This window comes from Vicia villosa, unplaced genomic scaffold (assembly GCF_029867415.1).
Source record: "Vicia villosa cultivar HV-30 ecotype Madison, WI unplaced genomic scaffold, Vvil1.0 ctg.000464F_1_1_1, whole genome shotgun sequence".
NCBI lineage: Eukaryota > Viridiplantae > Streptophyta > Magnoliopsida > Fabales > Fabaceae > Vicia > Vicia villosa.
This window is the reverse complement of record NW_026705222.1, coordinates 154,964-180,052: the sequence shown is the minus strand read 5'-3', so window position 1 is coordinate 180,052 and position 25,089 is coordinate 154,964. Positions and strand designations below refer to the sequence as shown.

The 25,089-nt window shown below is 37.5% G+C and overlaps 1 pseudogene; it reads right to left on the bottom strand.

The window, feature by feature from the left end:
* Positions 1 to 5,370: 5,370 nt before the first annotated feature.
* Positions 5,371 to 24,158, bottom strand: LOC131628566 (uncharacterized; annotated as a pseudogene).
* Between the last annotated feature and the right edge of the window lie 931 nt (positions 24,159 to 25,089).

Here is a 25,089-nt window from a genome sequence, read left to right as displayed (position 1 = left end):
CCAATACAAGTATTCATAATCATGAAGCGATAAAAATATCTGTATACATCCACATTTAATGTTTTGATAAATATCCATTTGAAATAAGTATTAAACAATGATCAAATTTACTAAATTACCTTTGAAATCATCTCAGAGTTTCTCATAAATTTATACTGAAATCTTTTGTATCATGGCATGTCTAGGTGAATTCCATGCCATCACATATTGCTACAAGAGAAAATATTTTCAATGATAATCACGACCTTTTTACTTCAAATATAAATTACGTTAAAAAATGTGTGAAGATTGTACCGTAAAAGTAGTCAGCATAAACCAAATTCCTCTTTTGATAATCTCATTATGTGCTTTATAAGTCAACATAGATACGGCTAGATTAATTATCTAAAACAATATAAAGATATCATGTTAAAAGAATAATTTAATTAAATAACAAATATATTAATATTAAAAAAACACAATTAATACAACATCTTGATCAAGCATTTTTATAGGCTTTAAACATTGAAGAAGCTTTATTGTTCCTTCGTAGCATGATCTATCTGAGATAATCACTACCTTTTTACTACAAAAAAAAATGTCACACTCACAAAGTTGATTTTTTTTCTCACAAAATATATATAACAAGATAAGTATGATTAACTCATCTCTTAAACGACCAAATAGATATGATGCAATATCACATTCGCCGGAACTTAGATTCATTGCCTTCTTTGGTTTAAATAATAAAGACAACCACTGCATAAAAATATAATATTAAAAATAAAACTTCATGGAAAAAATGAAAAAAATAATTATTATATTAAATGAGTAACACAAATAGAAAATTACTTACTTTTGGAATAACCGTTCCAACCAATTTTGCTTTGGAACTAATATAGAATCCAGCTAAACTTTTGGTTGTTACAAGATGTTTGCTACCATTTTTACCTGGTGCCGGAAATTTTTGAACTCTTTTGAGAACATTAGTTTCAAAATCTTTAATATCCTCTTCTGTTATCTTTTCTTTTTATTTTATTTTTTCATGTTAGGGATAGTTGTATTGACATCAGACATCACTGATTATCGCATGTAGTTTGTTACAGTTTCTTTAAAATCATAAAAAGATTTGAGTATTTTATCGAAATTGTTCTCCAAATTAGAAATTCTTTTTGCACACCTTAAGGGGGCGTGGCGCCAAATTAAGACACAATCACCAACCTAATCGTTGTCGGTTATCAAAGCAAAACAAAATTGATATCATCATACAATTATTTCAAAATTAGAAGTATTGTCAAGAGGGAATGTGAGCAAACCTTTTCAGTAGAAAAGAAGAGTACAAGCAAACCCATTATCCACGAGTTGGTTAACGGCATTCCTAAACTTGTAATAATCCTCGACTTTGTTGTAAACATGATGAGAAATCTGAGCATACCCCGTCACAGGCTCCTAGTACTCACATATTGACAAACTTTTCAAAGTGATTATATCTTCTGAAATAATTTTATAAGACTAATGAATTACAAGAAATAATATTAAAAACTAATACTTTGTCATTATCTTTTTTTAGTGGATAACGTATTTGGATTCCAATCATCAAAATTTTCCTCTTCGCCATTCATTGTCTTGTCGTTTGTGTCTTCTTCATTGCAAATTCATTAAATAAAATATATTACAACCACTATCTATAAATATATTGTAAACAATCACATTATAAGAAATAATATGAGTACCTATCCAATATGATCAAAGAACTTCCTTGATACAACAACTTTCTGTTTCGATTGGAGCGTGACATAATTGATTTGTCATCATCTATTCCTTGGCGCTTTGAATTTTTATCTTTGACCATACCTGAGTTGAAAAAGCACATGCATTATTTTTTGTTGCGTTCCTATAGTACAAAAAAGTTGGGTGAAAATGATATTACCTGTAGAAACAAAAAGTGATGTGAATAGAAGCAAAAGTAATGTTAAAATATGGAGTAATTATTTGTACCTACGTTTGGAGTGAATGGTTGTAGATACTAAAGTGGTTTGAATGGAGGAGGATAATAGGAGTGGGGTGAGCCATTAGTTACAATGATATGAACGTGTTATTGAATGAGATGAGCCATTACGTTATGTAGTTATGGAAAATGAGGTGAACGTGTTATTGAATGGAAATTAAGAAATACTGAATGGTATGCTTAGGTTATTCACCAAAAATTTGTGAGGTCTAAATAATAGCATACTTATTATATGTAGTTCTTTATTTATAAATTTTAATAAAAGTTAAAATGGTTTATCATATTCTAAATTATATAAAATGATGTATGTTAAATGCTATAGAAAATCCTAATAGAATGCTAAATGATAATATATTGTTAACGTGTTCAAAAAAAGTGGTGAATTCTAAATGATAATATATTGTTAACGTGTTCAAAAAAGTGGTGAATTCTAAATGATAATATATTATATGTTTGTTTTTATTATAATTAATAATCAAAATTCTGTAAAAAAAAATAATCAAAATTAAAATGATCCACCATATTGTAAACTAAAATTGATTTTTTTAAGTAAGTATATTTATTTTGTTATCAATTAAAAAGGATTGTTAAATTAACATTTTAAAAACTGGATCGATTATAAAATTGATGAAAGTTAGTTATGACTCTATCAAATAAGTAAACCACCTTTGAATGCTTGTGCATTCATAAAAGATAAATCAGTTAATCAGGATAGGAACAGTCTCTGGCAGTCAGGTATAAGCAAGTAAGAAAAGAAGTTCAAGGCCTTACTCCGTTCCGGAATAAGGAATGGCGGGGGAAAGAGCTACTTGAATGGTAGTTACAGTTGTACAAAGAATATGAATGAAAATGGTACTCTATTAGTTCATTCAGTCGGTTTCAAGTGAACCTTAATCCATTAATCACAAAAGAAGCGCATCAGTACAAAGGCGGATATTGATCTTGCAAGTGGAGTGGCTCTCCATACTACAGAGGTCATTTGGGAGCACGTGCTTATCTCTGTACTGTTCTATTCTAAAAATAAAGAATAAGAGAAGCAAGGTCCATAAAAGGTTTGAAGCCACTTCACCGAAAGGGATGATATGGGAAATAGTAGGCTTGGTTCACCATGTTCTACCACTGTAGGGCCCAATCATACTAAAAAAAGAGTTTGATCATAGATCCGAAGGAACACTAGCTATGTGTTTAACACATAATCAGATTCATAAGCCATCAATAGCACAGGTTCAACGTCAGAATCTCCTCTGGCTATGTTTACTTCTTCTGATTTTCTTTATTTGTTTTACCAACAGCCCTTAGCAAATTGACTAAACCTATTAGAGTTGTAACACCGAACCTTTCTCTTGTCAAACTTCTTCTTTCCCTTCTAATGTTTTTTCTCATAAGAGTTGAAGGCTTCTTAATTCGGAACACAACCACCATGTCTCTTCTTGGCTTCAGACCAAGACTTCTTTGGACTCTTCTTACCAAAAGACGCCATTAGAGCCTGCTCTACCTCTCTTTCAGAGGTTGTCTCAGTCAGACGCAACTCTTGTGCCTCTATATTACTCTGTAACTCTTCAATTCTCATGGTAAATAAATCTTTAAAATGTTCAATTGCATCATCGTTGTAGCATCGTGTCAATATATCCCACGCAGCCTTCACCGTCGTTGAATTATAGATTTTCTCAAATACATTCACATTCACATACTGATAGATGTAGAATAAATCCTTATGATGTTTCTTCTTCGTATATCTTTACACGTTTCTTTGTTCCTTAGTCGCATCTTCTGCATCTGGAACGTAACCATCAGTGACAAGATCAAGAACATCTTGAGTACCAAACAACATATGCTTTTGAATCATCCATCGATTCCAATTATTTTAAGCAAACACTTGAGGAATTGTATTTAAGCTATTTCCACCATTCATCTTCGTTCTTGTGCACTAAAACTAACTCAAATCTCACCAAACACTTGTGTTTTTCGTTCCCACAAAATCAAGAAATGCAATTCTGTTATGATTCTAATCGTGAATTCAACATGAATTCAGTAAATGAAATTAAACACACACGCCTCACATACACTTGTGTTTCCCTATGAATCGAATCGTAGCTCTAGATGCTAATTGTTGGTGCACAAGATTGAAGATGAAGATGGAAGAAGACAGAGATAAGAGAAAAATGTAACAAACTCTCAATGACATGGCAAATTGATGGGTTTTTATTGGATGATAGTGTAAAACTACTTTACACTATCAATGCATATCCATTACACCCGGGTGATGCACTGACAAACTAAAATAGTTTTACATTGCCAACCAATCACAGCCATGTATCCAATTAAATCACTCTTTTATTTTTTAAAAAATCAATGACATGACAGATTGGTGGTTTTTTATTGGATGAAAGTGTAAAACTATGTTACACTGTTCGTGCATATCCATTAAACCCTTAATAAAGGACAGTGTAAAATAGTTTTACACTGTCAACCAATCACAACCATGTATTAAACAAAATCACTCTTTTATTTTTTTTAAATTAATGACATGGCAGAGTGATTGTTTTTTACTGGATGACAATGTAAAACTATTTTATACTATCAGTGCATATCCATGAAACCCTTAACTGAGAGAATGGATGATGCACTTATAGTGTAAAATAGTTTTATATTGTCAACCAATCACAATCATGTATCCAATTAAATCACTCATTTATTTTTAAAAAATTAATGACATGGCAAATTGATGATTTTTTATTGGATAACTGTGTAAAACTATTTTACACTATCAATGCATATTCATTTAAACATGGGTGATGCACTGTCAACCAATCACATTTTTTAACAACTAAAAAAGGTGATACACTCTCAATCATTTACAAACATGTTTTTCGCTAAATCAGACTATAATTTTTAAATTAATGATATGACATGATTGAATGATGTATTCCTATTAGATGACCTATGTAAAACTAAGTACATAACCATTTAACCCACTTAATAAACTAAATTATCTATCAAAATATTTTTAAATAATTATTTTATTCTATTTTTGAATTGTCGAATTAATCATATGGTAATCTCGCTGTAATAGATAGTAAAAATTTATTTGATCAATTTTGTTTTAAAAAAAATAAATAATTGGAAGAGACTCTTTATATGTAAAGCTAATAGAAAATTAATAAACTAGTTCCATTCTAACACAGTAGTATCCATTATTATTTGTTATGTGAGATAATCACTTTTAAATTAACAAGTACATTGCATTTGAATACGATGGTCAATACCATGTAACTTGCAAGTCTAATTTTGAATTATGTAGCATAAAAAATGTGAATTATAAGTTACCCTCCAAATCAAATGCTTCATCCTTCTCCAAAGGAATAATTTACATGCACAAAATCTTAGTAAGGGAAGCTGATTGGTTCACTTTGAAAGGCGTTCTCAACTAGCTCAGCCTGCTCGTTATGGTGAACCTTGAGGAAACCAGTAGTTGTGGCTGCAGACGGAACGCGACCAACATATTTGATATCATCATAACCTCCCCTACCTAATGACTTTATTGAGGTTTTAAGTCGCGGTAAAACATAAGTATATCCACTCATGTTCATTGGTTCTTCTTGACACCTGTCGCACGCTCGCGAAAAATGACCAGAGTCGCCACCAATATATTTATCCCATAAGGGAAAGGAATATCAGAGAACCTAGCAAAGGAAGGAACAGGGTCTTGCGACCAGAGAATCTAGGTACGGGAGTCGGTTACGCAAGAGGAAGGTATTAGCACCCCTCGCGCCCATCGTACTCGATGGTATCCACCTATGTTTGTTTCTATCTAAAGGGTGTATACTAGGGGTGGCAAAACGGGCCGCCCGCCCCGCCTTATGCCCGCCAAAAAACGAGCGGGCCGGGCATGCCCGCCAAGTAAAATGGGCATAAAAGTCATGCCCGCCCCGCCAAGATGGCGGGTTGGCGGGCTTACCCGCCTATTTTTATTTATATTTTTTAATAGATTAATAGACTTTTTTTTACCTTTTAATTAAATTTTTCACTTATTTTTTAAAATAATTTTTTATAAAAGCAACTTTTTAACAAATTTACTTAAAAAATATTACATATATTTATAAATAAATGTAAAAAATAAACCATCAAGAATTAAAATTACTAGAATTAACTAAAAAAAGAGTGAGTTTTGGAGGAGAGGCGGGTTTTGGCGGGCGGCGGGCTTTGGCGGGGCGGGTATGGCGGGCGGCGGGTTTTTGCGGGGCGAGCTTTAGCGAGCGGCGGGCCTAAAATCCCAACCCAACCCGCTATTTTTTGGCGGGTGGCGGGCCGGCCCGGCGGGCCTCGGCCCGTTTTGCCACCCCTAGTGTATACTATGTCTATGTCTAAATACGAATGAATGCAGAATGTACGGGAAATAAAGAATTGTACTCGCACGGGCCCTACCCTGCTGCCTACGTATCCTTTTCAGGAATCAGAGTTACCGTAGCTCGGCTCACGATTTTCTATTTGTTTTTGTGTTTTTTAGTTGGGCGGCGTTAACGCTCGCGCTCTTGCATAAGGGGACAACCTAGGATGCAATGGAGCGGAGATAACAATGCCCTTAAGAAAGAAGAAAAGAGATTGGTTTGTGTCTTTTAGGGTAATTCCATGATGACAGAACCCATTACAAGGTCTCGCATCACTTCCTTACTTTGTGTTAAATCTGACCATTTATTAGTGTTTTATGTGTTTTTGATTGGTGTTTTTTAAGGGAATTTATTTGTGACTTAGATCATACCAAAAAGAGTTTTGTTTTGCATATTTAGAGAAAGCACATCGAGGCCTACGCCACAATCGTTTCTCTAAATAACGGTTAAGAAATACATCGAGGCCTCACACCTCAATCATTTCTTTTCCGCTAAGTAAAAGAAATACAAAAAGGAGTTCTTTAGTGAATATTTAGAGAATGCACATCGGGGCCTACGCCACAATCGTTTCTCTAAATAACGGCTAAGAAATACATCGAGGCTTCACACCTCAATCATTTCTTCTCCGCTAAGTAGGAAAGAACATACATCGAGACCTACGCCTCAATCATTTCTTTCCTACCATGAAATAAAGCAACGGCATGATCTTCATCGATTTTTATTAAGTATTTTAAAAGTTGAAAAGAAAAAGAGAATGAGAAGGGAACTATTCCTAAATTCTAGTCTAAGTTGTCTATACAAGAGAGTTAAAATGAAAAAACTATACAATTTATTAAAAGAGACTATACATGGAATAAGCAAAAGAAAATCAATATGCGACAAATAAAATTGAGAACTATGGCAAACAAACGATATTCACAAGCACGCATACATCTAAAAAAAATCGAGACTAAAATTAATTCCTAAGTCGGTTAGAGAGTTATTTACAAGGAAGTAATGAAACAAAGAAAATTCAAGATATTGTAAAGAAAAAAGTTTATTAAAAGTATCAAAACAATTAACAAAAATCAACAAAAATTACGAACATTATTTAATCAAACTAAAAATATCTAAAATCATTTTTATGCCTTTTTTGTGTGAACTAAGATTGGAATTTTGGATTAAAAAGTTAAAAGAAACTAAAATTAAAATAAAACTAAACTACAAGTCGCAGGGGGGGTGCAACAGCAGCTTTAAAAATGAACTAAACTCAATTAGAAGCACTCTGGGCCCGAAATGGGGGGCGAATAGCAGGGCGCTCAGGCCCAGGGTCATTAGCATGTGGTGGTGTGTTATCAGCAGGGGAGTGTGATCCAACACGAGGCAAGGCCCAAAGCGCCTGAGGCCCGACGCTCTCACAAACCATTTGGTCCATTTTTATTTCATTATCACTTATTTATCAATCAACATTTATGAAAAGCAACGTAGCATACATGCATGCAGTATATCCTATAGTCTCCACTTATCAACAAAATGTACCATTATGTGGACCTTTCTATCAATTAGTCATGGTTCCAATTAAGTTAAAAGAAGACAAAAATATGCCTAGGCCATACACAACGTGCCAACACATCAACTCATCATATGAATAAAAACAAAACTGAATGCATGCACCAAGAAAAAGGGAAAAAAACAACCAACAATATACCGCCACGTCAGCAAATCGGACTCACCACCATGCAAGAAAATCAGACGGCGGAACACTGTTCCGGTCGTCTTCTCCGGCACAACCTCCGCCGGAAAAAATCAAAATGCTCGGAAACTTAAATAGCTGCCACCTTCTCAATCGGTTTTCAACACTGAATCCAAATACGACACTAGTTTTACGTAATGTCAACTCTAAGTCGCAAACCGTAGCTACACATAAACCTAACTTCTAAGCATCCCAAGGAAACGTATTTTAGAGGTATCAATCAACTCAGATCCACGCATACAATCCACATATCTTGTTCAAAATTGATAAATCATGAGCATAATATCAACGCATCAGAACTCGAATGTACGCGAAATGTACGTATTACCGGATTATAACTAACCGTGATTAGCTCATGCAGACATCAAGATCCTAACATTTTTAGCTAGCATGCTCGAAAAAGACTGGAGAACACACCTGAAGCAGACTGAAAGATCCTCGGAAAACTTTGGTTCTCTATACTTTGAGTCTGGTACACTTGTAACGGTGATTACTCCCAACTCCACGTGCTTCAATGAGAAACAAACTCAACTGCTGCAAGCTCCTGCTAGATCTTGATAAGGACGAGGATGTTATTGAAAATCTTGAAGAACAATTGATGGTGATGATGAGTCGTTATGATGGTGAATTGAGCTTGAAGCGAGAGATGAAGATGATATAGTTTCGCGGTATAGGTTGAGGATGATGATGGAGAAGGTTGATTAGGGTGGTTGAGAAGTTTGTTAGGTGGATGAAGATGACGATGCGGTTGTTGTGCAGAGAAGTGAGACTGTGTGTTGAAGATTGATGAGGAAGATGAAGGTTGGTTATGGTGGTTGAGAAGTTTGTTAGAGATGTAACAAACTCTTTGGAGGATGAGAGAAGAGAGAGAGAAGAGAGGGAACGATAGAGAAGAATTGAATAGGGGGTTATGGAAGTGAAAAAATGAGAGAGATGTGAGTTGTGAAGAGTTTGGTTTATATATGGAAGTGAAGGTACATGGTACATATGGTGTGGAGTGTTGCATTGTGGCTCTCTCCCTTTTATTTTCACGTGAACAGAGGTGTGCATGGTTTTTTATGGAAGTAGGTTGATGAGTGATACATGTTTGGTTGCAAGACTTTGTTGCCATGATGCTTACTTCAAGTCCATACATCTCTTGCTATGGTACACCATTTGCTTCAAACTTGGGGTCATTGTGAAGGGGGCATGGAGTAGAAGAACTTTGGTGTTGAAAAGTATTTGGAATAGTGACTGGAAGTATAGTAAAAATAGTCATGAACATGTAATACCACCATTGCCGGGGATGTGCACGCGTGTGGCTTGCCTTGTGCCTGGGAATGCCTTAACTTCAATCGTATGGATGCATGACTTTGCAGCTTTGCTATTTTCTAACCGTACGTCCGAATGCCATGATATTGGTGTCGATTGAGAGAAAACATGAAGGAGAGTAGTTTGGTATCGGTGTGGAGTTCATAAGACGCTTATAATTCTCTCAAACTAGCTTTGAATTCGGCCTGCCACATGTTCGCCAAAATGCCTTGCGTTTGCTTTGTATTGGTGCCCATGCCTTGGCCAAAATGTGACTCAGTGAGGTCACGACTTTAAGGCGTCGTAAATGGCTCAATAGACACCCAATTTGCTCAATTCTTGTTTCTATGGGTAGAGGGCATGGCAAATAATTGAAAGGCATAAATAACGCCTTCTAACAATATTCAGAATTCATTGGGACTCAATTGGAAAATGGAACGCCATGTGTTTGATCAAATGCGTCACGCTGCCCAGAAAACTTGCCCAGCTTTTTGCCTCGTGTACAGTGAGATTTTGCCAACTTCTCCCTTCAATAACTCTCAATCCATATGTCATATGAAAAAACTCCCAACTACAACATTGTAGAGGGCTATGAGATGAACATTTTTGGTGTTGACATTGTTTTGAAATGAGGCCTAGAAACACGTGTAAACTGGGCTCAAAGTCAGCTGTTTGACTATTTTCAAATTCTCAAAATTTTCTAAGTATGAAAACTTTCCATTTTTGATTTTTTTCTATTTTTGGCAAATTTTGTCAAACTCCCGATTTTATCCGTTCTTTGACTTTTCTCGATCGATTTTCCACCAAAAGTCAATATTTGAATAATTCTTCTGATTTTGACCCAAAAGTCAACTGTTCTGATTTTTCCGACTATTGATGAAATTCCCGATTAAATCCCTTCCAATCAAATCTAGTCAAGCAAACACATCCACATAGTCAGTATGAGAGCTTCTCATTCATAGAATCCACTCCTGATTAAATGTTGACCACAAAGTCAACTAGTTGACTTTGGTCAAAGAAACCCTGATTAAGAGGATCAGATGGATCACAAGCTTGTACACTCCCGTCAATGCATCGAGTTGAGAATGGGAAAACCCTAATCCAAGAAGTCTTCAATGAACATAGAGCCACATGATTACACCTCAGATCCACACATTTGGTAGGAAACCCTCTGCCAAGAAAGCTTTTTCTTGCTAGTCTTTTGAATAGTACCAATGATATGAATGCATGGATATGGATTATGACCTAAGTGATGTATGTACATGAATGCAAAGCCTAAGCCAGATAAAAGTTAGAGGGTAGGACAAATTTGGGGTATGACAGCTGCCCCTATTTAATCGTCTTAAACCTGAAAGTGAGATTGGCGCTAGCCTTTCGAGCGTTCAAGGTTGAAGAAGATTAAATATCAAAGTACCAGAAATTTGTCCCAAAGAGAAGATGGTGTACATGTTATCCTTATTTTTGTTTTGATATCTGCTAGGGAAAGAGAATTTGTTTTTTTCTTTTTATGGTGGAAAAGTTACGGTGAGTAGTGGTCGAATGGTGATAGCTTGTAACGTAGCCTAGGTGCCAATACAAGGTTTTCAACGAGAATGGTTGTATGAGACAATGACTGAAAGGAAAAAGATCTCGTGCGATCTACGACTCAACATCGGGAGAAAACCTCGTACGATCTTCAAGACTGAAAGGAAAAGAACTCGTGCGATCTAAGACTCAACATCGACTCGACAACAGGAGAGGATCTCGTACGATCTTCAGGACTGAAAAGGGAAAGACCTCGTGCGATCTACGACTCAACATCGGGAGAAAACCTCGTACGATCTTCAAGACTGAAAGGAAAAGAACTCGTGCGATCTAAGACTCAACATCGACTCGACAACAGGAGAGGATCTCGTACGATCTTCAGGACTGAAAAGGGAAAGACCTCGTGCGATCTACGACTCAACATCGACTCGACATCAGGAGAGGATCTCGTACGATCTTCAGGACAGAAAGGAAATAGACCTCTTGCGATCTACGACTCAACATCAGGAGAAGACCTTGTACGATCTTCAAGACAGAAAGGAAATAAACCTCGTGCGATCTTACGACTCAACATCAGGAGAAGACCTCGTACGATCTTCAAGACAGAAAGGAAATAGACCTCGTGCGATCTTACGACTCAACATCAGGAGAAGACCTCGTACGATCTTCAAGGCAGAAAGGAAATAGACCTCGTACGATCTAAGACTCAACATCAGGAGAAGACCTCGTACGATCTTCAGGACAGAATAGACCTCGTACGATCTAAGACTCAACATCGGGGTTCGGTTTTGAAATGGTTTGCCAAGTTAAAAATTGGGCTTTGAAAAAGGTTTGTCAGGTTAGGAACTGGGCTTTGAAAGGGTTTGCCAGGTTAGGAACTGGGCTTTGACAACACGGTGGTTGGACTTGAAAAGTTTTCCCGTACGGGGGAAGGGACCACGGAGATTAGTGACGACTAGACTCGATCAAAAGACGTAATCACGAAGATATTGATGCTTGCGAAGCATAAGAATTACATTAATCCCTCAGGCCAAAGGCGGGGTGTAACTCTTCAAGAGCGGCAATCGTTCGAATTGCCACACACCAAGTATGGTTATTCAAATGATTGAAAAATGAGATGGGTTGAATGCCCACCCTCATTCGCACTCTAATTTGCACGCAGCACACGAGAAATAACCACAACAAGACTAGTGACGACTAGACTTGACAAGAAGATAGAAGTAACCACTGGGAATTACGGAGATATTAATGCTTGCGAAGCATAAGAATTACATTAATCCCTCAGGCCAAAAGGCGGGGTGTAACTCTTCAAGAGCGGCAATCGTTCGAATTGCCACACACTAAGTATGATTATTCAAACGATTGAAAAATGAGATGGGTTGAATGCCCATCCTCATTCATGCTTTAATCTGCACGCAACATACGGGAAATAACCTCGGAGACAACGATTCTGACGAAGAAAAACATTGCATCCGATCCTCGTCGGAGAGAGAAAATGAGACTTCTTTTGGGGTTTAGGATACCAGGTATTGGCACCATGGTTTGAGGAGATTTGTGATGTAGTAGCAGATATCAATCAGATTTTGTAAGGACAAATTTTTATGTGGGGAAGTATCGTCGTCTTGATTGAGTGCTGATTTGTATTATCTGGCTTATGCTTTGTATGCATGTTTGAATTTTCTATGGCGTAATGCTCCGTTTGACGGATATGCTACGCTTTTGAGGATGCAATGTTATATGCAATGAGTACTAAATGCAGAGTGCCAAATAAAGGCATTAGTGAGGTAGACACCAGGGAGAATTCCCTTAGTGTTAAGGACCATGTAGAGATGCCAATAGATATTGGACTTTGATTTGTAAGATGCACCTTCTTTGACTTGAAGAATACTTTCTGACTTCTCACCATGTGCTACTGCTTGGAGGGTTTTCAGCTTGAGGAGATTCCCTCGATTCACCATGTTGGGGATGAGGAATCCAGATAAGGAGCCTTGATTAGGGAAGTAGGACAACTCCTAGGAGAAATAAAACTCCTATGCTTGAGGAATATAACAAACTCTCGGGAGAAATAAACTCCATGCCTGGGGAGAGACCAAGGTTCCAGGAGAAATAAACTCCTATGATTAGGGAGAGGACAATAAAACTAAGAAGATCGTGCCCCAAGTTTCATGACCCATGAAGGAAATTGCCCCAGTGGATCCTTGGAGAGATTTGTCAAATCTCGACGTAACTGCCCCAGATTGGTTGAATTTGAGAGAGATCCCTCGACTTGATTGCCCCAGGTTGATCGAAGCTTGAAGAGATTTATCGACATGATTGCTCCAGATAGGCTGAATTTGAGAGTTCAAACCTCGATTCAATTGCCCCTGATTAGGTATATCTCACTAGAATCCTCAAGCTTCCTTTGTTTTGAAGTCAAACAAACATGGAAACAACTTTACCACGCTCAAAGGAGTCTTCAAATTCTTCCCCTCAAGGTAATCAAAGAAAGCATTAACCGTTCATGCCCAACAGAGTTTTTAGAGAACATGCCCCTTGATAATCAGTCTTATGAAATGGTTGGATTTTCAATCCACGGAGTTCTTAAGTCTTGTTACTGTGGCGTGATCAAGCCCTTCACCGATCCTCATCCTTGAAAATTTCCTTGATGTTAAGCACATATTTTGTATGCAAAAGAATGTTAATTCTAAGAATGATAATTCTAATGCAAAGCCTATGTTAGTCTTGAAGTTTTAAAACTTTTTTATGAAATGAGGTTGCGACCTCTTGTGACCGAATCACTAGTTGACACAACCTCGATTTTTGCATATGGAAGATAAAGCAAGCATACGATACCAACATGGATATGTGTTACGCTTCATTGGGAGTCAGTTAAACACTATCTCATCGGAGTGCGCTTTCAAAATAAACCCTACTTCAATTAGGACTTTTAAGGGTTGTAACTTGGCCGGGTTCACGGTTTTCAGAAAACAAAGGATTTTTAGGCTCAAAATTATTTGGTACCCACCCCCTTCATGATGTTCTCCATTCCTAGGTTCAATTTAGCTCGACACGAGTGTTCATCCCTCACAAGTAATTTGAAATGGTTGAGGAATCAATGAGGTTCTCTGGACATGGCAGTCGCTCACCTTTTATTCTTCTGATTCATTGTCACACGACTTTGTTCTTGCTTGGCAATTTCATCGTTTTTTTTTTATGCTTCTTTTGCCATTTTTCTTTTCATCCTTTTTTATTTTAATTATTTTTTCGCCATTTTTTTTGGCTCTTTTTTGAACAAGTCGTGTGACCTTGCATAGTCTTTGATTCTTTGGAGGTGATTGCGACCACCTCACTCATTTGATTTGATGAAGGATTACCATTGTGGTATCGTCATCTCTCGGTCTCTTGATGGAATAAGGATAATCATTGCGGTTTTGACATTCCTCAACCTTTTGAAGGATAACCATTGTTGTATCCTTAGATGCATACCCTTTTGGTGAGTTTTGAACACTCGATCAAGTTAAATGAACACTACCCTGCCCCAAGTTCAAAATAAGGGTTTTTATGATTAGAAAAGGAAACTCCTACTTCAAGGCTCAAAGGGGTTGACGAGGGTCTATCTCCCTTATATCTCCGGTGTTTGGGGATTTGAAACAATGCATGTACATCCTCAGTAGGGTTTTATTCAAAAGCACGCAATTGGAGATTTTGCATTTTTATTTTTCATCATTCTCCCTCCGCTCTTTGCCTAAGCAAGTGATTAATAAAGTTGGTATTGTATGCAAGCGAATCATTTTATGAGTGATAACGAATGGATTATTTCAAGACGAACATAAACAATGCATTATGATTTTTATTCAGAAATTAACAAGTTTTTACATGCTAGCAATGCTTAAACACACAAAGAAATGTTACAAATGAGAATGCAATAAAGAAACTAAGTGAATGTCATTGTTGAGGAGACTTGACTCCGTCTAGATTTATTGATCTTGAATACTTTTTGCAGTTCTTTCCAAACACTTCAGATTACTCCAAAAGAGAACTCCAACGAAGTCACCCATGAGTCGTAAACTTTTGCCTTGCTTTAGGGATTCGAGCAATGCGAGTGATGCAATGCTCAAGATAAGAGTACGTCTTGCTTATCCCTCGTGCGGGAGCCCCAAGCATAGTTGCTAGAGTAGTAATCGCCATCATAAATGGGAAGAATCTTGTATGATCATCAACTCAAGAGAGCTACTTGTGGTGAAGAAGACCCAATACTAGAATCTTAACCAATTGTGATTCCAACAAACAAGGAAACGAATGAGCACAAGGCAATAGAATCACATCAATTTGTTTCTCATATTCTTCTTGTCTCTGTTAACTAGCAAGGCCACTGAGAAGGAGATCCTGAGAAAAGGCAACTGATATATGAAGTAGAACTTTGAGAATGAGAAGCATTGTGAAGAACACTCTTGATTATCACACGGAAGAAGATTTTGACGAAGTCACCCAAGAATTTGTAATGCTTTAGGGATTCGAGCAATGCGAATGATGCAATGCTCAAGATAAGAGTGCGTCTTGCTTATCCCTCGTGCGGGAGCCCCAAGCATATTCATTGAAGAAGTATTTGCCATCAAACATGGAGGAACCTTGCGTGGTCATCAAACTTAGAGAAGCTATCTGTTGTAAGGAAAGACCAAAACACCAACTGAAACACCAACCTCCACGGATACAACTGAGCACAAGAACCTTGAAAATGAGAGATGCTTCTATAGAACATTTTTTGATTACCCCTTGGAAAGAAGATTCTGACAAAGTTGCTCGAGAATTTGTGGTGCTTTCATTATTATCGTACCAATGAGTTCAAACAAGGAAGTAGCCTTCTACAAAACAGGAAATACTGAAAAATGAGAATACATAAGTGAAATGATGATTGCCATAGTTGAGGAGACTTGACTCCATTTGGGCTTATTATTTTTCTTTTTTTTGTGATACTTCATGGAATACGGACATTCACTTGGGCACGGGCATTCCGTTCACCCACATGTTTCCTCCTTGAAGGGTTATGTGTCTCTCATCGATCAACTGTTGCACCTTGGCTTTGAAAGCGTTGCAGTCCTCGGTTGAGTGCCCTGCTAATCAAGCGTGGTACCCACATTGCACATTAGGGTCATACCCAGGTGGAAACGGACGTGGTGGAGGCTTCAGAGATTTGGGATCCACCAATGAGCTTTGCACTAGATATGGCAGAAGTTTAGTGTATGTCATAGGAATCTGGTCCAGAGGAGCATTTCTTCGTCCCGAATTACTTCTAGGTGGGTATTCATTCAGATGACCTTGTTGATGATTCTGTTCAGGTGTCTTCTCCCTTTGATTTGGTTGTGAAACAATCGGAGACTGATGAAGTGGGAAACCTGGAACCCAAGATGGCGCATTTGAAGTAGATCCGACATAGAAGCATAAATCAACCTTTCTTTCCACCACATGTGGAACCCTGTTTCCTTGAACAATCATACCCTCGGGGGTGAACAAAATCACTTTTGAATCAATGAGATCTTGAACTTGATGTTTCATCGCCTTACAATTCTCAATGTCATGGCCAGGTGCCCCAGAATGGAACTCGCATCGAGCATTGACATCAAAATTGGGAGGAAGCTTTTCAGGCGTAGCCAAATCTCGTAGCCCAATCAACTGAAGTTCCAGCAAGCGAGGAAGTAACTGAGCATAAGACAACGGGATAGGATTGAGAACTCTCTGAGGTATCTTAGGCTTTTTCCCACGCATTTGGCCCCCTTGATTCATTCTAGGGACATGAACAGATTGATGTGGAGGTAATGGCACTTGAAATTGAGGGAGAGCGCCCTGAGGCATTCCATGAGTGGAAAGAAATCCTATTGGGAAGAAGGAATCAACAACTTTTGTTGCAGCAGCAGGAACAACATCACCTTCCTTCCTTAATACCGTCTTCAGAACTTCCATGACCAAGCTCAATTGAGTCTTCAACTGACTATTCTCCTCTTTTAGTGCATCCTGATTACGGACCAAGTCTCGCATCTCCAACATAAGATGACCCATTTGTTCCTTCATCTCATCCATTTCCTCACGGAGTCGTTCCATAGTTGATCTTGGAGTTGTGGCAGTGAGAAGTCAAATCTGTTGTTGATCTTGAAATATGGATAGGAAGGGTCCCATAAGTCTTTGAAAGAACCATGAAATGCATGATAGTATGAATGGATGTTTCATTTATGATAGATCCTAAAGTCTTTTAATACACTTTCATTTTTCCTTTTTTGGAATCAAAGCTTTTTTTTTTGTATAGAGTATCTTTTTTTTTTTTTTTATTTCCTTTTTTCTTTTTCTCTTTTTTTTTGGAAATAGACTTTAGGATCCCCCATAAATGAAGTGGATAAAGAAATGATGTTATGCGATGCAACACCATGGGGTCAACGGTCCATATAATCTTAGTAACCACTGTACAATCCTCTGAATAATTGATATAGGTCAGATGTCATGAGATCAAAGGTCTGACATAGGTGCCACGCAGCCATAGGAACAATAGTCACCAACAGAACAAAATAGTCACCAACGGTACCAAACAGTCACCAATGGAACCAAATAGTCACCAACGGTACCTGTCATGTATGTCCCTCCCCACTCACGGGTGTAGTCTAGGTCAGGGTAGGTCAAAATGGCAACCAGTGTTATCAGTCCTCCTGAGGCACCAATGTTGTTGCATCTACATGCCAACAATGATACCCCATTTGGACCTCGACTGGGCGTGGGTCTCATGATCGCACTAGACAAGACCTGACATCTCATCGGCATCATGACTATCCACTCTATCCTAGGTATCCTATGTGTCAACTCTGGCCTGGGTATTGGGCCTTTTACCTCATAGAAACAACCCACCCAACCTGCAAACAGAGAAAATATGTGTTCCCCACGGGGACCCATAATATAGTCCAGATGCATGTGGAAAGTAAACATGATATGCAAGTAGGAAAATAAACATGATATGCAAGCATATATACATGATGTAAACACATAAACAAATAAATAAACACCCAATGAAAGAAACAAACAAAGGCTAGGATCGACTCGCTTAGGTATTCCCCAACAGAGTCGCCAGCTGTCGCGCGCTCGCGAAAAATGACCAGAGTCGCCACCAATATATTTATCCCATAAGGGAAAGGAATATCAGAGAACCTAGCAAAGGAAGGAACAGGGTCTTGCAACCAGAGAATCTAGGTACGAGAGTCGGTTACGCAAGAGGAAGGTATTAGCACCCCTCGCGCCCATCGTACTCGATGGTATCCACCTATGTTTGTTTCTATCTAAAGGGTGTATACTATGTCTATGTCTAAATGCGAATGAATGCAGAATGTAGGGAAAATAAAGAATTGTACTCGCACGGGCCCTACCCCGCTGCCTACGTATCCTTTTCAGGAATCAGAGTTACCGTAACTCGGCTCACGATTTTCTGTTTATTTTTGTGTTTTTTAGTTGGGCGGCGTTAACGCTCGCGCTCTTGCATAAGGGGACAACCTAGGATGCAATGGAGCGGAGATAACAATGCCCTTAAGAAAGAAGAAAAGAGATTGGTTTGTGTCTTTTAGGGTAATTCCATGATGACAGAACCCATTACAAGGTCTCGCATCACTTCCTTACTTTGTGTTAAATCTGACCATTTATTAGTGTTTTATGTGTTTTTGATTGGTGTTTTTTAAGGGAATTTATTTGTGACTTATATCATACCAAAAAGAGTTTTGTTTTGCATATTTAGAGAAAGCACATCGAGGCCTACGCCACAATCGTTTCTCTAAATAACGGTTAAGAAATACATCGAGGCCTCACACCTCAATCATTTCTTTTCCGCTAAGTAAAAGAAATACAAAAAGGAGTTCTTTAGTGAATATTTAGAGAATGCACATCGGGGCCTACGCCACAATCGTTTCTCTAAATAACGGCTAAGAAATACATCGAGGCTTCACACCTCAATCATTTCTTCTCCGCTAAGTAGGAAAGAACATACATCGAGACCTACGCCTCAATCATTTCTTTCCTACCATGAAATAAAGCAACGGCATGATCTTCATCGATTTTTATTAAGTATTTTAAAAGTTGAAAAGAAAAAGAGAATGAGAAGGGAACTATTCCTAAATTCTAGTCTAAGTTGTCTATACAAGAGAGTTAAAATGAAAAAACTATACAATTTATTAAAAGAGACTATACATGGAATAAGCAAAAGAAAATCAATATGCGACAAATAAAATTGAGAACTATGGCAAACAAACGATATTCACAAGCACGCATACATCTAAAAAAAATCGAGACTAAAATTAATTCCTAAGTCGGTTAGAGAGTTATTTACAAGGAAGTAATGAAACAAAGAAAATTCAAGATATTGTAAAGAAAAAAGTTTATTAAAAGTATCAAAACAATTAACAAAAATCAACAAAAATTACGAACATTATTTAATCAAACTAAAAATATCTAAAATCATTTTTATGCCTTTTTTGTGTGAACTAAGATTGGAATTTTGGATTAAAAAGTTAAAAGAAACTAAAATTAAAATAAAACTAAACTACAAGTCGCAGGGGGGGGTGCAACAGCAGCTTTAAAAATGAACTAAACTCAATTAGAAGCACTCTGGGCCCGAAAATGGGGGGCGAATAGCAGGGCGCTCAGGCCCAAGGTCATTAGCATGTGGTGGTGTGTTATCAGCAGGGGAGTGTGATCCAACACGAGGCAAGGCCCAAAGCGCCTGAGGCCCGACGCTCTCACAAACCATTTGGTCCATTTTTATTTCATTATCACTTATTTATCAATCAACATTTATGAAAAGCAACGTAGCATACATGCATGCAGTATATCCTATAGTCTCCACTTATCAACAAAATGTACCATTATGTGGACCTTTCTATCAATTAGTCATGGTTCCAATTAAGTTAAAAGAAGACAAAAATATGCCTAGGCCATACACAACGTGCCAACACATCAACTCATCATATGAATAAAAACAAAACTGAATGCATGCACCAAGAAAAAGGGAAAAACAACCAACAATATACCGCCACGTCAGCAAATCGGACTCACCACCATGCAAGAAAATCAGACGGCGGAACACTGTTCCGGTCGTCTTCTCCGGCACAACCTCCGCCGGAAAAAATCAAAATGCTCGGAAACTTAAATAGCTGCCACCTTCTCAATCGGTTTTCAACACTGAATCCAAATACGACACTAGTTTTACGTAATGTCAACTCTAAGTCGCAAACCGTAGCTACACATAAACCTAACTTCTAAGCATCCCAAGGAAACGTATTTTAGAGGTATCAATCAACTCAGATCCACGCATGCAATCCACATATCTTGTTCAAAATTGATAAATCATGAGCATAATATCAACGCATCAGAACTCGAATGTACGCGAAATGTACGTATTACCGGATTATAACTAACCGTGATTAGCTCATGCAGACATCAAGATCCTAACATTTTTAGCTAGCATGCTCGAAAAAGACTGGAGAACACACCTGAAGCAGACTGAAAGATCCTCGAAAAACTTTGGTTCTCTATACTTTGAGTCTGGTACACTTGTAACGGTGATTACTCCCAACTCCACGTGCTTCAATGAGAAACAAACTCAACTGCTGCAAGCTCATGCTAGATCTTGATAAGGACGAGGATGTTATTGAAAATCTTGAAGAACAATTGATGGTGATGATGAGTCGTTATGATGGTGAATTGAGCTTGAAGCGAGAGATGAAGATGATATAGTTTCGCGGTATAGGTTGAGGATGATGATGGAGAAGGTTGATTAGGGTGGTTGAGAAGTTTGTTAGGTGGATGAAGATGACGATGCGGTTGTTGTGCAGAGAAGTGAGACTGTGTGTTGAAGATTGATGAGGAAGATGAAGGTTGGTTATGGTGGTTGAGAAGTTTGTTAGAGATGTAACAAACTCTTTGGAGGATGAGAGAAGAGAGAGAGAAGAGAGGGAACGATAGAGAAGAATTGAATAGGGGGTTATGGAAGTGAAAAAATGAGAGAGATGTGAGTTGTGAAGAGTTTGGTTTATATATGGAAGTGAAGGTACATGGTACATATGGTGTGGAGTGTTGCATTGTGGCTCTCTCCCTTTTATTTTCACGTGAACAGAGGTGTGCATGGTTTTTTATGGAAGTAGGTTGATGAGTGATACATGTTTGGTTGCAAGACTTTGTTGCCATGATGCTTACTTCAAGTCCATACATCTCTTGCTATGGTACACCATTTGCTTCAAACTTGGGGTCATTGTGAAGGGGGCATGGAGTAGAAGAACTTTGGTGTTGAAAAGTATTTGGAATAGTGACTGGAAGTATAGTAAAAATAGTCATGAACATGTAATACCACCATTGCCGGGGATGTGCACGCGTGTGGCTTGCCTTGTGCCTGGGAATGCCTTAACTTCAATCGTATGGATGCATGACTTTGCAGCTTTGCTATTTTCTAACCGTACGTCCGAATGCCATGATATTGGTGTCGATTGAGAGAAAACATGAAGGAGAGTAGTTTGGTATCGGTGTGGAGTTCATAAGACGCTTATAATTCTCTCAAACTAGCTTTGAATTCGGCCTGCCACATGTTCGCCAAAATGCCTTGCGTTTGCTTTGTATTGGTGCCCATGCCTTGGCCAAAATGTGACTCAGTGAGGTCACGACTTTAAGGCGTCGTAAATGGCTCAATAGACACCCAATTTGCTCAATTCTTGTTTCTATGGGTAGAGGGCATGGCAAATAATTGAAAGGCATAAATAACGCCTTCTAACAATATTCAGAATTCATTGGGACTCAATTGGAAAATGGAACGCCATGTGTTTGATCAAATGCGTCACGCTGCCCAGAAAACTTGCCCAGCTTTTTGCCTCGTGTACAGTGAGATTTTGCCAACTTCTCCCTTCAATAACTCTCAATCCATATGTCATATGAAAAAACTCCCAACTACAACATTGTAGAGGGCTATGAGATGAACATTTTTGGTGTTGACCTTGTTTTGAAATGAGGCCTAGAAACACGTGTAAACTGGGCTCAAAGTCAGCTGTTTGACTATTTTCAAATTCTCAAAATTTTCTAAGTATGAAAACTTTCCATTTTTGATTTTTTTCTATTTTTGGCAACTTTTGTCAAACTCCCGATTTTATCCGTTCTTTGACTTTTCTCGATCGATTTTCCACCAAAAGTCAATATTTGAATAATTCTTCTGATTTTGACCCAAAAGTCAACTGTTCTGATTTTTCCGACTATTGATGAAATTCCCGATTAAATCCCTTCCAGTCAAATCCAGTCAAACAAACACATCCACATAGTCAGTATGAGAGCTTCTCATTCATAGAATCCACTCCTGATTAAATGTTGACCAGAAAGTTAACTGGTTGACTTTGGTCAAAGAAACCCTGATTAAGAGGATCAGATGGATCACAAGCTTGTACACTCCCGTCAATGCATCGAGTTGAGAATGGGAAAACCCTAATCCAAGAAGTCTTCAATGAACATAGAGCCACATGATTACACCTCAGATCCACACATTTGGTAGGAAACCCTCTGCCAAGAAAGCTTTTTCTTGCTAGTCTTTTGAATAGTACCAATGATATGAATGCATGGATATGGATTATGACCTAAGTGATGTATGTACATGAATGCAAAGCCTAAGCCAGATAAAAGTTAGAGGGTAGGACAATTTTGGGGTATGACAACAACAAACAACTTCGTGTCTAGCACAAACAAAATAAAGTAAAAATATTTAGCACTGAATACTTAATATGATTAATATTCACTCATAAAAAATTCAATGATGCTTAAGAACGATTTGAACAGACACACTTGGATATCATTTGAATTATTTTCGGACAAGATCACAAGGGAAATGACAAAGTTGTTCCACCCTACATATTGCAACATCTTTTGCATGTACCTTTATTCATTGATCATCAAGTTCGTAGTAAACCTGAGATGAATGTAAGACATTGATGATCATAAGAAGAATATTTAGAAAACAATGAGTTTAACACATGAACAACCAGTTCCAATGAGTATCAGACCATTCCAGAACTTAATATTAAGCATTTGATACCCTAATCAACATTTGCATGGTTGGTTTGGTCTTTTAAGAGACACTTAAATCTGGTTCCTTGTTTGTCAAAGCTTGGATGTCCTTGAACATCATCAAACTCAGATAAATTTGATCCGCAAACCTTACTACAAAGCTGATTCTTAGGGGATATTACAATGAGAGGTTTACGAAATTCTACATGTAATGTGATATTTACGGAATTCTTTATGTATCTGCGACAAAACAAAAAACAACAATGAGAAAAATCAACGATACATTATAACTTCAAGTGACAAATCTAATGTTAATTGATTATTATACTAATTACAAACCTGCTACCATAAACATGGAAAACATTTGTTGGCGTTGTGACATTCACAATCTGCCAATTACATTCTTGAACTCGTTTTCATAGAGTAGGAACCATCTCTAGAATAATATAAGGATGATCATTAACCATCTGCAAAGAAAGCAGCAGATACGCCATTTGATTACTACATCACGTCGTAACATTGAAAGATCAAAGTTGAATGCAGAAAGAAAAAATGCTTTAAAGATGTTTAAGGAAATCACAACATAGATTTTTAGTATAGAACCTGAAGAAAGCGTTCCAATCTCGCACTTGAATGTTCCGAGCCTTGGCCATCTTAACCATGTGGAAGTAACATAACAAGCCCTGCCTGACGGAGCCAATTAGACTCATCACAACTCAATAAATTGTCGAATATGACTTGAGCCCTATAAGCAAAATCGCCAAATTGTGCCCCCCAAATCACTAACGCGTTAGGATTTTCCATTGAGTAACCCAATTCAAGTCCTAGAACATCAAACTCAAAAAGTGAGATGCACATCGTATCCAATGTTACTTGGTTTTGAATTCATTTTTCAAATGTTCAAGGAAGAAAATTACCTATTCCTAACAACGAGCATCTCTTCATTTTTGCTCATTATAACATGGTCAATGGGGCAATATCTTTTCCAACATTTTTCAAAATTTTTGGTTTCACCCTGCACAAGATTGATCACAAATTTCAACTGTTATACCATAAACCGAAAGGCTCAAACAATATTAACATTAAATTTAGGTGTTCTGGTAACGTGAAAGGTGCTCAGGTGACTTGAAACAAGACCAATACGCTGGAAGCCAATCTTTCCTTTTCACAACATAACCTTTGCTCTCCAAAAACTCGTCATTTAGAATTGATGTTACCTTCTTGTGTGTCTTACCAATGTCTTCTTTAGTTAAATCTCCTAATTCCAAAAGTTTTGTCTACTAAGTCTCAAGTGCTGAAGGATGGTTCCGGATGACCTATACATGGCCCATAAAACTGAAACTTTGATTAACTTATCGAAGCAATGTGAATATAACATAATAAGATAACAATAAACAAAAGGGACAAAGTTATACATTTTAGGCAGTGTGAAAGAAGGTTCATCAATCTCATTGTGGTCAAAGCGGCGGTAACATACTAAATCAACAACCACATCTGAATGAAAAGTCTGACGCCATTCCGCAGCAAGTTCACACGCATGAATAACTACTTCCACATTATCACCATTCACATGGCAGCACCCTCAATGTCACTGCTGTATATATCGTCACTGTCGAGCGACTCCATGTCGTTAGCATCCTGCATATCATCCTCAAAATCCATTGAAAAAAGGATGGAAATAAAATTTGGGGGAATTTATGAAATTAATATCCGATATCGGTGAAGTGAGAGAAAGAGATACAGTTTAGGGCAAGAGAAAATTGGGAATTTTGCCATACGGTTTAGAAAGATTGATAATAGGAGAAGACATTTTATTCAACATTGACTGCCTATGAGAGAAAAAAACACCGAGTTATCTCTGCAATTTATATAAACTTCATATTTAACTAAACAAAAAAAAAACCAATTAAATAAAACAAATGACCTATTCTTATTCGTCCATCTCATACAAGTACCCATATAAACAACAGGGTACCTAAGAATTTGTCTTATTACTTGAATATAATGTGATTTATATGGCGTATATCTATATATTATCTGTAATCATTTTTTTCCATATAAACAACAGGGTACCTAAGAATCTGTCTTATTACTAACTATAATTATCATTTGAATATAATGTGATTTATATG